This window comes from Pelodiscus sinensis, chromosome 2 (assembly GCF_049634645.1).
Source record: "Pelodiscus sinensis isolate JC-2024 chromosome 2, ASM4963464v1, whole genome shotgun sequence".
NCBI lineage: Eukaryota > Metazoa > Chordata > Testudines > Trionychidae > Pelodiscus > Pelodiscus sinensis.
Genome location: NC_134712.1, coordinates 215,420,431 through 215,437,539, shown reverse-complemented (window position 1 = coordinate 215,437,539; position 17,109 = coordinate 215,420,431). Strand labels below are relative to the sequence as shown.

At 42.9% G+C, this 17,109-nt stretch overlaps 1 protein-coding gene across 1 annotated transcript in view; it reads left to right on the top strand.

The window, feature by feature from the left end:
* The first annotated feature begins 4,030 nt into the window (after positions 1–4,030).
* The window catches only part of STEAP2 (STEAP2 metalloreductase), a 36,257-nt gene continuing 23,178 nt past the window's right edge, over positions 4,031–17,109 (top strand). The window contains exon 1 of the mRNA XM_075922406.1: positions 4,031–4,163. The gene's annotated coding sequence lies outside the window, so the exon portion shown is untranslated. The remainder of the gene's footprint in view (positions 4,164–17,109) is intronic.

Here is a 17,109-nt window from a genome sequence, read left to right as displayed (position 1 = left end):
AATTACTTTTTAAAGTTCTAAATCAATTCTGAATACACATACTCTGCTTTTACTAAGAATTTAAACAAAGCTAATGAATCCTCCCATTCTCTGTGATAGCAGAAGCTGATTGAATGATATTAGTTGAATAATTCACTTGACAAATATCAGAATATTTTTCAAATAAATTATGCCATGACTACTTTTTTCATTAACCCCATCACTGCCACTCTCCTGTTTGCACTCACTAGGTAGCCTAAGACAGGTGCTGATGATGTCAGGCTGCTATTGGGCTCAGTGAAATGAGAGGTGAAATTGCTTCACTGGCCCACACAACAGAAACATGGCATGCACCCAGCAAAATAGTACCAATGGTCTCTAGAAAAATCAGAAACAGGAGAAGATTGAGGATTGATAAAAAGGAACGAATCTAGTATACATTGTACATGGATCTAATGTAGTTTAAAATTGCTGAATTGGAGGAGCTAAGCAAGGCAGAGAAGTACATGGATGAGACTTTCTGGGACTCGATAGAATGATTCCAGTCTCAGTCAGTCAGCTTCTATGCTCTTGAGGATGGTGAAAGACTCAGGGAAGGAAAGCATCCATCTGGAGCAAAGAGAAATTATCCCTCCTTACAGATGATGTGGTATCCTCTTGCACTGAAGATACCTCTCTGGGAGAGGGAACTTATTTGGAAAAGATAGGTGTTAGTAATGGGGGATTGAATCATTAGAAACATAGTGGGGTTTGCAATGACCAGGAGAACTGTATGGTGACTTGCCTGCCTGGTGCAAAGGTTGTGGATCTCTCAAGACATCTAGATAGACTTATATGTAGTGCTGAGGAGGAGCTGGTGATCATGGTACATGTAGGGAACCATAGGGAAGGATAGGAGAGAGTTCTGGAGGGCAAATTTAGGTTTCTAGGAAAGAGATTGAAATTCAGGACCTCAGTGGCAGCATTCTCTGAAATGCTTCCCGTTCCAGGCATAGGGCCAGGTAGATGTGCAGAACTGAAGGGTCTCAATGCATGGATGAGATGATGTAGGGAGGAGGGGTATAGATTTATTAGGAGAAACTTTTAGGAAAGGGGGAGCCCATACAGGAAGGATGGGTTTCACCTAACCAAAATGGAACCAGATTGCTGGCCCTTAAAAAGGTCCTAGAGCAGTTTTTAAACTAAGGGCTGGGGGGAAAGATGACAGGTGTGAACAAGCACATGGACAGTACAGCGCCATCCCTTAGAAAAGGGTCTGTTGTTAGAGATTATATCCTAGTAAAAAGGAGAGAATGGAAGATGATAAAATATGGGTAAAATCAGATGAGAAAGTTAAATAAAAAGAGTCCCATTCAATCACATCAGCTAATGGCAGACAGCTAAATAGTGACAAGTTTTTAAAGTGCTCATATACAAACACTAGAGGTTGAACTGGAGTGCATCGTATTGAATGAGAATATTGATATAATCCATATCACACAAACTTGGTGGAATGAGAATAATCAATGGGACATGGTAATCCCAGGATACAAAATACATTGTAGAATCAAATGAAGTAAAAATCTTAAATGAATCAAACTGTTCCATAGAATCTTTATGGATAGTAATTCCATGCTCTAATAATATGAATATAGCAGTACGGCTATATTACCAACCTGAACAGAATAATGATAATGATTGGAAAATGTTAAAGGAGATTAGAGAGGCTATAAAAATTTTAAAAACTCAGTTGAAATCCCCCATTAATACTATGCCCATATTGACTGGGTACACATCACCTGAGGACAGAATGCAAAAATAAAATTTCTAATTCTTGGAGCAGTTAGTTCTGGAACCCACAAGAGAAGACGCAATTCTTCATTCAGATCTAAGTGCAGTGCAGAATCTGATCCAAGAAATGACTATAGCTGAACTGCTTGGAAACAGTGGCCATAATATAATTAAATGTAACATCCCTATGGTGGGAAGACCACCACAATAGCCCAACACTTTGGCATTTAATTTCAGAAAAATGAACTAGAGGAAAATGAGGAGGTTACTTAAACAAATTAAAAGGTACAGTGCCAAAAATAAAATCCCTGCAAGCTGCATGGAAACTTTTCAAAGATACCATAATGGAGGTTCAACTTAAATGTATACTCCAAATTAAAAAAACAAAGTAAGAGAACCAAAAAGTGCCACTGTGGCTTAAACACTAAGGCTATGTCTAGACTGGCATGATTTTCCGGAAACGGTTTTAATGGAAAAGTTTTCCGTTAAAAGCATTTTCAAAAAAGAGCGTCTAGATTGGCACGGACGCTTTTCTGCAAAAGCACTTTTTGCGGAAAAGCGTTCGTGGCCAATCTAGACGCACTTTTCTACAAAAAAGCCCCGATCGCCATTTTCACTGGCCAGCACTCCTTCTATCTATCACAGAAGGTGTCTCACCACCGAGGCTAGAATAAGTCAGGCCTCTCCAGGAACCTTGTGAGAAGGACCAAAGGATTCCTGTGTGAGAGCATCATGGAGCTGAGTGCTCCAGACTGGCACTCCATGTGCACCCATGTGAACAGGCTGTTGTGTGATCCCCGGGCCGAGTAGGCCGAGAAAGGAATGTGCAGCCTCTGGCAGCCTGTCACCTGCTCTTGCATATAGATAAGGAAAGTTATATAACTCACCTGAAGTGCCCTCCCTGGGCTCCCCTGAAGCCTGGGAGACATCTGGGGGCGGGGGGTTAACTATTTAGAAATTATCATTATTCCTCAAGAAATGCAGGAGTACAGATTTCAAAATAAGCAGCCCATTATTTCGAAATAACAGGCTTAGTAGTGTGGTTGCTCCCCTTATAAATTTGACTTTAGGGGGGTTATTTTGAAATAAAGGTCTAGTGTAGACCAGAGCTTGATGATTACCTGTTCTGTTCATTCCCTCTGGGACACGTGGCATTGGCCACTGTCAGAAGATAGGAGACTGGACTAGATGGACCTTTGGTCTGACCCAGTATGGCTGTTCTTATATTAATCCATCTGGTATACGTTAATAGCTTTAGCATATATAGGAAAATGAATGGACCAGCTAAGATTGCTCTAGGGACAGTATTTTTTACATTTCTTGTATTTTTTGTAACTGTAGTCTACAACTTTAATCGTGCATTGTTTTTGCTTGGTAATTTGTTGGAACAGTTTTTAAAATGGGGGGACTGAGCTGCACTTTCCTCCCATACCCCTGTCAACACTTCTCACTGTCCGCCGGGCAGCCAAGACTCTGGTGCTAGTGGCAAGGAAGGCCCTTATTCCTGTCCACATCTCCCTCAGGCTCCCTGGAACTGGGGCCAGCAGCTGGGAATCTGAGGATAGTGGCCAGGAGGGACCCTGGGTCAGCAGCCAGGTGAAACCTCATGTATGGGGCTGACATCCAGGATCTTGGGGCTGTCAGTAGAGCCCCAGGGCCAGCAGCGAAGCAGGACCCCAGACTAGCAGTGGAACCCTCCAGCATGGTGCTGATGGCTGAGGAGGACCCAGGCCAGCAGCAGAGTCCTGAGCAGCAATGGGCCTGGCAGCCAGGACCCCAGGTAACAGGGTTTAGCACCAGGATCCTTAGTGGCAGGGGTACTGGGCTGGCAGCCAGGATGTGGGGTGCAAAACCTGGTGTTGCTGCAGCACCCTCACACCCTTACTTCTGTGCATATGGCTTTTATATATTCAAGTTTTAGCTATAAAACCTGCCCAAATTGAATGAGTAGGGCCAAGTTCAGTCTTAGCACAGGTATAAATAGCAGTGTAGACTGAGAGACGCAGCTTAGGTAAGTAGAATGCCCTACATGCCGGACACCCCAGCCTATATACCCTACACCAGTGGTTTTCAAACTACTGGTCATGAGCCAGTACTGGGTCATGGAATGTCAGGCACTGGGTCTCCTTGTTGCAGGGTTATTAGGTGACCAGTAGGGGTGCTAAGGCAGGCTACTTGCTTGTCCTGGCACCACAGACTGTGCTGTGCACAGAAGAGCTGGCAGCAGGCCCAGCTACTAGGTTTGGATTGGGAAAGAGCGCACAGGACTCCACTTGCTGCCCCTGAACTGAGCACTAGCTCCGTACTCCCACTGACTGGGAACTTGCCGCTGGCTTCTTCTGTGGCACAGCATGGTCTGTGGTGCCAGGAGAGGCAGGCAGCACCGCTGCACCACTGACTGGAAGCCGCTTAAGGTAAGTCCCTCCTGCCCCAGCCCTGACCTTCCCCCAAAGCCAGACCCTCTTCTGCAGCCCAAAGCTCTTATCCTCAGCCCTCTCCCTGTAGCTCACACTTTTAGTCAAGATATGTTGGGTCACAGGCATCAACAATTTTCTTCAACTGGGTCATAAGAAAAAAAGTTAGAAAATCACTGACCTACACTGACAGGTCCCTACTCACCCAAGCAGTGCCTCCCCTGTCTACTCTGCCATTTGCAGAGTATCCTACTCCTTGCTGGAGGAGCCTTGAGGAAGGGGGAAAGGCTCTACAGCAGGAAAGGGAGTTAACAGAGCCTTTCACTGTGGTGTGTAACCACACATATTGTGTCTGCCCTATGTGTAGTCAGACAAGTAACACAGTGCAAGCCCTACAGTGCACTGTGGGACAGAAGGTAGCATTTAATCTTGAATGATTATCAAACATCTTGTGCTCTTTGCAAGGGCAGCCCTGGTTTGTTTCTTATTTAAAAGATTTTGGTTAGCAGCTCTTCACTCATTTTGTCGTTGTGCCACATTCTGGATTCTACAGCTGACAATGGAATCAAAACCTTTGACACAGAGTTGAGATAAACAGCTCTGAGGGTAACCAGGCATTGCGACACACAGCTCTGAGTGCAACCTGACCCCTGATTGTTGAAAGCTATGGAGAGGAGATGGATTAAACACATGCTTTTTAAAAGTCTTTTAAAGCAACATGCTGTAAAAATGAAGAGCGGCCTAATAACTATACACAGGTAGTGAACAGAATTGCTAGGGGATTAGTAATGGACTTAGAAGCTTTCCACTATCTTAACCACACTTGAACTGGGAATGGTAAGCTCTGTCCGTGTAAACTGGGGGCTTTCTTGTCCACACTTGGGGTCTGAACTGGTACAACTACATTTGTGGGTGACTGACAACTGGCACCATTGTTAGTAGAGAGGCCAAGGTCTGAATGGGTCTCAAAACTAAACTACCCATATACTGCAGCCACCAACAATGATACCTCCAGTTCAGGTGTAATGCATATTAGTTGAGCAATGTAATGGAATGGCTGCCCATACTATACCTATTTTAGACAGCCTAAAGGAGGACTTATTCTATAGGACATCAGACCAGGACATATCACAAACACTACAGTCATTTCAGAAAGTGTTGAGGCAAATACTTGCACATGTGCATTTTTACTTATCTAGCTTTAATTCGTGCAGCACTTCTGAGTTTATATTAATCCTTTTAAAAACAGCGGGGGAATTATTTCTTTATAATTACAATTAGTATATCACATTTTAATCTGTGTTGTAGATTTGCAGAGGGTGATTCAGAATATAAAAATTATTACAGGAGCTCTGAATTTAATTTTTCCACCATGTATCCAGATGCACTGTCAGTAAGCTATAAATGGGACCCACCATAAGTATATGAAGACAATGAAGTTGTAGTGACAGTTTGTGTCTTAATATATTATCACAAGTTGTATTTGTAATTCCTATAGAGCCAGATCCTCAACTCATACAAATCAGAATAATTCCACTGACTTCAATTTCTGTAAAATTGGTTGAAATCCTAGCTTAGATTACAAATATAAATCAGTTTGATGATCTCAGCATATTGTACAGGCAGATGCTTATCTGCCTCATTCACCACATATACTGGGACATTTGAGCACATCTGAGAATTTCCCCTCTCTAATTGCCAAAGATAATAGCAGAAATGTACATTGGTAGCTGATGCTTGTGTAGCACTCATGAAAGCCATTCCTAGCTGTGGTCAACTCTTATATTGATGAACAACACATTTTTGAAGATATAAACAGATTATTTTCAGGTTATTTTTTGTGTGTGTAAAATCTGGATTTTCTATATAACAGAAGTATTGAATTTCAAGGAGGGGGAAAGGATGGTTCACTGGTTAGAACATTAGACTGGGATTCAGAATAGTTTGGTTCAAGTCCCTCCTCTACCACAGCCGTCCTGGGAGACTTTGACCATGCAACTTCGTCCCCCCTCTATGGGATTAGCAAAGTTAATTAAAAGCCTAACATTCTATTGAACTGTGTAGCTCAGTTTCCCCTTTGTAATATGAAACTAATACAGGTTGGACCTCCCTAATCTGGCACCCTTAAGACCTGACATGTCCCAGACAAGGGAGTTTGCTGGATCAGGGGAGGGCTCTGGCCTCCTGGCTGGCTCCTCTCCTAGTTGTTGCCCTGATCTTGGCTCCCAGGGGCCCAAAGTCAGGTTGTGCTACCAGCTGCCAGGCTTGCTAGCCCCCAGCAATTGCTGGCTGGACTCCACTGCTAGCCCCTTGCTGGACTCCCAGCCAACAGCCACTAGGGTTCTCTGGTTCAGCAACATCTGTGGTGTTGCCAGAGATTCAACCTGCCGCACGGCCCTACCTCACAGCAGTGTTATGAGGATAACCAGGGGAGCTGACAGCCATGTTGGGCCCTGGGCAAGGTGTGTGGGGGGAGAGGGGATTCCCATCTCTATGCTCCTGGAAGGGACCAGGCCTTGAGCAGAAGGGGTAGGGCTGGGACAGCAAGCACGCCAAGCCCCTCAGTGCTGCCTGGAGCATGGTGCACCTCAGCCCGTAGAGCCATCTGGAGTGGCGATTGTGGAGGTGATTTAAAGGGCCTTGGGCTGCATTAGTAGTAGTAGCAGCAGCAGCTGGAGTCCTGGACCATTTAGAATTGCCCCCTTCATGCACACGCGCGCACACACACACATTCACCCCATCAATAGGCCTAAGGAGAACTATATTAGAGCTTGAAAGGTGCTTGCAACAATGATGAGAGTCATATGAGTCCTTTAAGTAGCTGTATCTGCAAATAGTGCAGTATCTGATTCACTCACACGGATTTTTCTGTTAGTACTGTGTTTAATTCAATCCACACAATTATAACTAATATCTGAATGTGATTTAGGTTCCCTGGCATATATTTCATTTTTACTGTACATAGTTTTTCAAAATAATGCATTACTGTACAGAGTTAAACTTATTCTTCTGTCTTTCTGATTATGAGACTGATCTTTAAGGGAGCATCAGGTTTTACAGTGGCAACACTGTTAAAGGTCTAAAAATTATGAGCACAGTTTACAACCTTATGACATCTCACTGCCTGATTTGCAGATATCAAGTGGGCATTTAATTAACTGTGTCTATAAACTTTCTCAGACAACACCAGAGCTCAGGCTGATGCCCCTTTAAAATCAGACCTAAAATTCATTCATTAATTTTCCAGTAGCCAACTTTGATTATGTCCACTATATAAAAGTTTCTTCAACCATCTTGTTTTCTTCACTTATGGTATGATCCTACTTCTAATGAAATCAATGACAGCTTTTCCATGGACTTTAAAGGTGTAAAATAAAATCCTTTACTTCTACAGCAGCTCCTGTATAGAAAACACAATAGTTTTCTGTTTTTGAGTTCACTAGTGCTTTTTAAATCCAAAGCTAGAGTTACTATTTTACTCCATATCCATAACAAGAGCGATATGATTTTGTTTTATTGTTTTATTATCCAAAGTCCTTAGTTTTCTACAAACCATAAGTCAAGAGTTCCAGTGAACAAAACAGATAAAAATGACTGACCTCAGCATAATTGTGGGAATGGGTAGCTAGGAAAATATTCTTTGAATGGTTTGTGTGGCTGATGATCTCACCTCTTTTTTTCTCTTTTGTCACATCCTTAGTTTTTCTACCACCATCTTTATCTTTTTGACATCTACTCTTTCATCCATTTTCTGCGTCTACGCAGCACCCTAAACTCAAAATAAGACACGCAATTTGCGCTATGCAAATTGCATATCTTATTTCAATTAAATTTCAAAATAGGCTATTTCGAAATTTGTTGCCTCTACACAGGGCCAAATTTTGAAATAGCTTTCTATTTTGAGACATCCCTTAACCCTCATGGAACAAGGATTACCGGGATGCCAAAATAGCATGCCCATCATTCTGAAAAATATTTCGAAATAACAGGTGGCTTGTTAAGATGCAGGGTAGCTATTTCAGCAATCCAGATATAGCCATGCAGTGTGGATGTACCCTTATAACCTTACTAACCCTATTTTCCTCTGATTTTCCCGTCCCCATTACCCACTTAGGAGCATTCATTCACCTTTCAATCATTTCCCTCTCCCCTTATGTCCATTCCCTCTTTATTCAGTTTCATTTACCTTATCCAAGTCTTACTTCTGTGATTCTCTCTGATTCTTTTTTTGTATCCTCAGTTTCCCACCCTCCAGATTTTACATTCACATCTTGCATTTACCACTGAACCTTAAGCTCCCAATCTGCCAAGTCACCCTTCTACCAGGAGTTGGTCTGTCTAGTTTCTGATAGTAGATCATGTGTCCTATGATGCTGACTCAGGAAAACCAAGGATTAGAAGATTTTGACACAAAAGCAACAGCAACTGAAGTAAGCATATCATGTATGGATCTACTACTGTCTGCGCCAGGATCATTAAGTTCCCTTGCTGAAATCCTGGCCTTATTGAAGTCATTGGTAAAACTCCCATTGATTTTAGTTAGGCTAAATGGGGCTTTGTCTCTCCATTTAACTTATCTATAAAATGTTCATTATTGTTGTTCTTGAATGGGAGCTGTGGGGCTGAATTAATAAATATTTGTAAAATACTTTGAGACCCTCAGATGAAAGTTGCTTTATAGAGTTGTGTTAATTTTTCAAAAATGAAGTATTGTAGTTGTTTTCAGTGAACCTGATACAACAGAAGAGATTTTCCCAGGATTTTTTTGACATAAACTCTCCTTCAAGAAAAATGTAGATCAACCTCTCTGTCACCCCCCCCCCCCCCCCCCCCAGTATCTAAAGCTCAGAGTTATGGATCTGTTCTTGGATACACACACACAAAACCAGAGAGATCACTGAGATTGCACCATTACTCAGAGGAGAATTTGTCCTTAAAGTTCCTTTTCTGTCTCAATATAAAAAAGTGGAAAAGAAAAATTGGTGCTTGAAGACTGTTTTGTAACACTCTAAGGGCCAGAACCCACAGCCTTTAGTCATACGTGAGTTGTCTCACTGGCTTCAGCACTAGGATTATTCATGTGAACAAGAATCTCTCATATGAATGTGTATTGCAGACACTGGCCCTAATATTTGGAATGTTAAAAAACAACAACAAAAACTCAGTGTGTGCTGAAACTTGAGAAAGGGACAAATACAAAATATGGCTGTGCAAAGGCAGGAAACTTATTTAGTATATATAATTTGGAGTACATTTGAGAAACGGTATAATATTTTCACAGTCCACTTTCAGGATTTTTTCAGAAGAAATATTCTGTGACTCAGAAAATTCTTCTCTCACACCAACAATTTCCTCAAATCTTGCTACAGGTAAAAAATAAGTTATTTCCAAAGCTTGGAAGAAAAGAGTGATTGCTTTTTGGGGTAAATGGATTTATATGCTCCTGAATATTGTGCATGCTCCACAAGCCTCTAAGCTGGTTTCTCTTTAAAAAGGTTGTTCTTCTATTAGAGCAGATGTGGCTCTTTTGTTACCTGATGAATTGTACAGAACATTGTTTTAAATGGAGGGAAAATGTATTCTTCAAACATACTTAGGAAACCATTTTAAGGCTTCCCTCCTCATGAAATGAAGGACAAAAGCACCCAAACAAAGTACAGAAGGTGCATTGGATTCAGCAAGGCAATTAGTAAGAACCACAGTTTTAATCTCCCTCCAATACTCCAATTTTTTATTGACTTTCTTTGGCCCTCATATTTCAGTCCTAGCTCAAGCAACATTTCCAATAAAATCAGAGGGATTTTTACCTAGATGGGGAGGGAGCCTTCAGGATCAAGCTCTTTCCTGGCAATTACTCTATTTAATATTAAGCACTGCATTTCTGCTGTTCCTTAAGGCATTTGTTTCCCATTGGATGGATACTTTTTCTGATATTTTGAATACAATGTTCTGTTGTGTGACTTACAAAGCTGAAATAGAAGTTATTTTATATCACTAAATTCCTCAATCCCAGCTGCTCCATACAAATGGGTCTTTACCCATATAGAGCCCCATTGAAGTCAACAGGGCTGCACATGAGCACAAGAGTCCAGCTATACTGACCAACTTGCAATATCATGGCCTAGCTATTGATTAAGATTTCAGTTTTCCATTTTTTTTGCAATTTTGCAGGAACTTAACTTTCTGCACATGTGTATCCCCATTGGGCTCAGTGCATGTGTGTGTACATGCATAAGAGTTTGCAGATTTAGGGTCAAAACTGGTATCCCATTGATTTGTTCCCCACATGCATATCTTTTCTTCTCATGGTTAGCACTGTGCTATCACACTGAGGGCATGGGTGAATTGCTTTGCTTGTTCTAGGGATATTTCACTTAGTTGATGTGCCTGCATTATGCTTAGATTAAACAGAATGTTAAAAATATACTACTGGAAGGTCTAATGTGCCAGTTATGGATGTTCTACATTTCAAAGTCCAGACTGTTACAAACGACTTGACTTCTTCTTGTTTCCTGTCCGCCTTGTCTGTAGAAGAGTTATTATTCTCAGCTCATTTTAGTTGCAAGACCGCCAAATTTCTGTTGCTTCCCTAAGAAGTAAATAGAATGAGGAAGTCAGCAGAAGGATCCACTTAACATACACACTGCTTGTGATCTCCAGTTTTTTGAAGTAAACTTGATCTTGAACAAATTCAGGTCCAATGTTAGCAGCAAGAGAACTAGTCACTCGCCCAATGGGCTGGTCCTTAGTATGGGTTGCAAGAGGGGTGCTGAGCCCTGATCTACTCTCTCCCTTTGCTCTTCTGTTAAAGCATATAGTAAAATATTCTTTACAGCTTTTTTAGATTCATAGTGGAGCATGGGTGGGTGCCTAATACTGCACCTCTGTTCATTTTTCTTTGGATATCATGAGCTAAATTTTCAAAGCAAACCCTGAAAAAAACCTGTAGATGGAAATAAGAAGGGCAGGTGAGGTCCCTTGTACAAACCCTTTTCTTGTTAATTGAAACAGGAAAAGGAGGTCTCACCACTCCAGCTAAAGAGGAGGAGAAGCTGTCGAGGAGCACTGTTTACTCAAGTCAGGGAGAGATCTCCTTCCTCTCTTAGCAGAAGGAGAAGAACTGAGCTCTCCCTTATTTTAACCTCAGGTGAGATGAGAGATTTTATCTTACCTTACAAGGCCTGAAAGAAAGGGTTCTCAGCTCTGGATAATTAAAAGTAGCCTATAAGCCAGTGGTTCCCAAACTTTTCAGCATCACCTTTCTGATTTTTGAGAAACCCGTCATCCCCTCCCCCCCCGAAAAAAAAGCAGCAAAACTTGGGGTGGGATTGACGGGGGTATATGTGGCTGGGTTGCCTCGCTCCCCCTGGAATTTCTTCACGCACCCCTCCCCAGAGGGGCACACCCCTCCAGTTTGGGAACCCATGCTGTAAAGGGTTGGTTTGTTTGGTTTTTTAAACAAAAGGTGGGGAGGAAGGTGTACTCTGTTTGCTTTTTTTTTTATAATGTACAGAGAGAGTTTGAAGACTGTATTTGTTTATTTTGAGGGTGTTTTTTTCTGCTTCTTTTAATAGTAGAAATTCAGCTCTCATCTGTCCTGGAAGACTCTACAGTGACTGAAGAACTAATGAAACAATGACATCACAAAAGAGTACAATTAAAGCAATTGAGAGTGAAAGGGACTTTTTTTAGTCAGACTTTTTAACACTCTGGTCTGAATTCACAAAGGAATTTAGGTACTTGATGCTAAGCATCACAACACCTAACTTGTAGGGACCTAGAAAATCGCAGGAACAACACTGCACTCCACAAAGCCCTATTTTGATACCTAGGCTCTCTGTACAATGAATGAGGAGAGGTAGGCAGCAGCCAAATGGGTCCTTTGTGGATTGCAGTGTTGTCTGAAACTAACTTACTTGGCAAATCTGGGGTTTAGGCATCTGAGTACCTTTGTGGAGTAGGACATCTCTGCTTTTTGTTTCAGGTTAACAGCTACTTAACATTAGGGTTGCCAGGTGTCCAGTTGTGAACCGGACAATCTGGTATTTGAGATTTCTGTCCAGGAAATAAATTGAGAAAATACCAGACATATAAATGTCCAATATTTTCTAATTAAGTACATTTTATTATTATGAGTTTCAGTACATAGTTGCATACTGCCTGGCTAGTAGACACGCTCATGCTCTCTCCCCCTGGCCAGCCACGCTCCCCGCCTCCCGGCCAGCCCTGCTTTCCGCCAGCCGGTTCTCCCCTCTCCCCATCCTGGCTCCACTCCCCCCGACCTCCTCCTGGCCAGCCCTGCTCCGCTCCCAGCTGTTCCCCACCCACCCCCACCCCATCTGATATCAATTGTGTGCGGTATTTTTTTTTAAGCCATCTGGTAACCCTACTTAACATTAATGACTATTGAACTTTTTGGAGAAAGAATGTCTTTATTTAAAACCCTTCAAAACAAATGTCCTAGTGGATAGTGGGAAATAGTAAACATTATATTTTATTTTAATAAGGCTGCTGAAACAGGACCACATGACATTCTCATAAGCAAAGTAGGGAAAAGTGGTCTAAATGGAATTATTATAATATGGGTGCACAACTGATTGAAAGATGTATCTAGTGAGGTTCCAAAGGGGTCTATCGTAGGGCCAGCATTACTCAATATTTTCATTAATGACTAGGGTAATGGAGTGAAGAATAGTCTTATCAAATTTTCCAATGATACCAGGCTGGGAGGTCTTGCAAGCACTGTAAAAGAGAGGATTAGAATTAATAATAGCATGGCAAATTGGAGAATTGGTCTGAAATTAACAAGAAGAAATTCAGTAATGAGAAGAGAAGAGTACTAAACTTCAGAAAGAAAACCAAATGCACAGCTACAAAATAGAGAATAAATGGCTATCCAGTAGCACTGCTGAGAAGGATCTGAACATTACAGTACATCACAAATTGAATATGTCAATAAAGAAATATAGTTGCAAAACAGAATAATATTTTTCTGGTGTGTGTTAACAGGAGTGTCATGTACTGTATACGAAATTAGTGGCAATTGTTTTGCTGTCCTTGGCACTGTGAGGGTTCAGCTGGAGTATTGTGTCCAGTGATTCTCGAGGAGAGCAACAAAAACAACTTTTGAGGAAAAGTTTCAAAAAGGGAATGTTTAATATTGAGAAACAAAGCCGGGGGGCGGCGGAGCGCGGCTAATAACAGTTTTTATGTCAAAGGTCATTATAGAGAAGATAATGATCAATTTTTCATCATGTCCAGTGAAGGATTTAGGAGCTTAATATGCAGCAAGGGAGATTTAGATATGGCCTTAAGAAAAGGTTTCTAACTATTAGAACAGTTAATCTCTGGAACAGAAGTCTAAGAAAAATTGTGAAATCTTATTTGAGGTTTTTAGACAGCTTCTTAGACAAACGCCTATCAGAAGTGGTCTAGGTATGCTTGGTCCTGCCTCAGTGAAGGTCACTGGACTAGATCTCTAAAGATTCCTTCCAGATGTGCTTTTTTAGAATTCTATCATATATATGCTTTAAGGCAACTAGAAGGTCATACAGGTGGAAGAATAGATTACACAGTCTCATTTCTAAGGTAAAAAGCAAACTGAAAAATGTAGAGGGATGTTTTGTCTTTTTCAGCTCATCAGATCTGTTTTATTCACTCTAGGCCACAGTAAAGATGGTGGAGATCTGTTGGGCTAAAAGTCCCTGGTTTGAAATGGTTGTATCTCTCTGTTTACAAAAACTCAAAACTGGCTGCCTTGAAAGCAGCACACCATAAACTATTGTGTTTGGTTTGTCATCTTGCTGGGAAGGGAAACTTGTTTGTTTTTGTTTTCATTATGATGCCCCAGGAGTTTTGCTATCTCCTGCCAAAAGGAAGTTTCAGATGTTTTTCCCCTTTGCCAACTTGCAGTTTCTTTGTTCTAGTCCCTCTTTATAAAGTTTGTCTTGACCCTGCTGAAGAAAACACTTCCTGAAAGAAAAAAAAATATTCGGGTTCTCTTTAAACAGACTGTTTAGTATTTTTTTCCTTTTAAGGAATATCATCATTTTAAAACTCCTGTTTCAAGGCTTGTATATATTTAAAATACTTCAGTGACATAGCTGAAGAACTTCAGTATAGGCTCTACCTACACTGCCAGGATGGTATCTCCATTAGTATAGGGGTAATCCACCTCCCTGAGAAACAGTAGCAAGTTGGAAGGAAGAATTCCTCTGGCAACCTAGCTCTGTCTACATGGGGATTTACAGCAGTTTAATCACATCACTCAGAGGTGTGGATTTTTTACATACCTAACCTAGGGTATGTCTACACTAACAGACATTAGTTCAAATTAACTTTGATAGGCGCTACACATGCGAACCGCTAGTTCGAACTTAATTCGAACTAGCGGAGCACTTAATTCGAACTAGGTAAACCTCATTCCACGGGGACTAACGCCTAGTTCAAATTAACTAGTTAGAATTAAGGACTGTGTAGCCACTTAATTCGAACTAGTGGGAGGCTAGCCCTCCCCAGCTTTCCCTGGTAGCCACTCTGGGCACCACCAGGGAAACTCTTCTGCCCCCCTCCCGGCCCCGGAGCCCTTAAAGGGACATGGGCTGGCTACAGTGCCCGTGCCAGGTGCAAGCCTGCCAGCACTCAGCCAGCAGACCCTGCACCTGGCACAGCTCAAGCCAGCCACCCGCTGCCACCCAGCCTTCCGCCTCTTCCCGGGACCAGGCTGGCGGCTCCCAGGAGCCTGCCCAGGTCCGCAAGGGGCAGGCGCCCGCCTGGTCTAGTGCAGACATCGTGGACCTCATCCACGACCTCTGCACTAGGCACAGGAAAGTGGCCATCTAGGGCAGGATAGCTGCCAGCCTGGCCACCCAGGAGCAGGTTTGCATGAAAATCAAGGTGGTCCACTGAGAACCCCGACCCTGAGCCCTGAGCTTAGAATGGCCGTACTGGGTCAGACCAAAGGTCCATCTAGCCCAGTAGCCTGTCTGTCAACAGCGGCCAACACTAGGTACCCTGGAGGGGATGGACCGAAGACAATGACCAAGCCATTTGTCTCGTGCCATCCATCTCCAGACTTCCACAAACAGAGGCCAGGGACACCATTTCTACCACCTGGCTAATACCACTCCATGGACCCAACCTCCATGACTTTATCTCACTTCTCTTTAAACTCTGTTCTAGTTCTAGCCTTCACAGCCTCCTGCAGCAAGGAGTTCCACAGGTTAACTATTTGCTTTGTGAAGAACAACTTTCTGTTGTTAGTTTGAAGCCTGCTACCCATTCATTTCATTTGGTGTCCTCTTGTCCTTCTATTATGGGAACTAATGAAGAACTTTTCTTTACGCACCCTCTCCACACCACTCATGCTTTTATAGACCTCTATCATATCCCCCCCTCAGTCTCCTCTTTTCTTAGCTGAAAAGTCCCAGTCTCTTTAGCATCTCTTCATATGGGACCTGTTCCAAACCCCTGATCATTTTAGTTGCCCTCCCCTCTCCCACCCTCTGTCTTCCCCTCTCCCACCTCCTTTTCCCAGTCTCCACCAGTTTTGTTCAATAAAGAGAGTTTCTATTTTTGAACACACATGTCCTTTATTTTGTACATCAGGAAGGGGGGCTAGGGATGGGTAAGTGGAAGGAGGTGAGGGAGGAATGGGGTACAAGCCCCTGATGGGGAGGACTGGACTGGCTCTGCGGGCTTCTCGGGGTGGAAGCTCTCCTGCAGCCCCCTGATTACCCCCTCTCCCCAGATGGCAGCCTGCGGCAAGTGCAGCCGGGCTGATGGCCAAGTGCTGTGATGTGCCGAGTGTGGGCACTCAGGGCACTCCAGGCCAGGACTGCTTTGCAAGCGGGGAACCCCTGAGAACTGTCTGTCTGGGGTGGGGTTTGGGTCCCTTTAAGCACAGCCCTCGGCTAGCCTGAGACAGCAGCTCCACGCTCTAAGTCCTAATCTGATGCCCTGCCGGCACTGCTTCCGGCCATCCTTAACCTTGGTTCAGGGTCCACTCAGTGTGGACATCCTAGTTCGAATTAGCAAAATGCTAATTCGAACTAGTTTTTAGGTCTAGATGCACTAGTTCGAATGAGCTTAGTTCAAATTAACTAATTTGAATTAAGTTAATTCGAATTAGTGCTGTAGTGTAGACATACCCCTATATACTTAAACTGGCCTAATTTTCTAGTCTAGGCCAGGCCTAAGTATTTTGCATGCTACTATTACACCTAATATTACTACATATTTTAAGGTTTATGTAATTGGACAGCTCTTGGTTTAATCAGTTTCCCACAACAGTCAAGCTCCAATTTTGCAATGAGCTTTTTGTGTGTTCACATCACACCACTGCTCCCATGGAGATTTCACTGCCAGATCAGGAGCTCACTCTGTTTGTGAGAGGATAGGCTCACTGACAGGGTGAGGGAAAGCATAGGGGGCAGTTTCCCTAGGGCCTAGCCGTTCATAAGGGCCTGGGTCTCCTGGCTACTGCCACCACTACCACAGGAGCTTCAGGCACATTAAATTGCTGCTGAAGTGCTGGAGCACTACATCGCCGGCTCTGGGCAGCTCTGAGGGCTGCCTGGGAGTGGAAAGGCCACAGCATGGTGCACTCTGGGCAGTGTAGAAGGCTGGCTGCCTACCACCCCACCCTTTCTGGAAGCACAGAGCTGTTCTCTCCCCTCCTTCCCCCCTTGCCCAGGGGCCTGATGAGTCTGTTGGCTCCTCTGTGGAAGGGAATTGAATCCCATTCTCCTGAGTTACAAGAAAGTGTGCTAAACTGTGGGCCATCTTTTTCCCCTTTTATCTGTTTGAGTTGATCTTTCCTGTGGCAATGGGGAAAGAGATTTTTAAAAATATATATACATTAAAAATTGATATTGTAAAGCCATAATAACCAGCAGGGAGACCTGCAGTCAGGGGTAATACTAGAAACTACCTTTAACTCATTAAG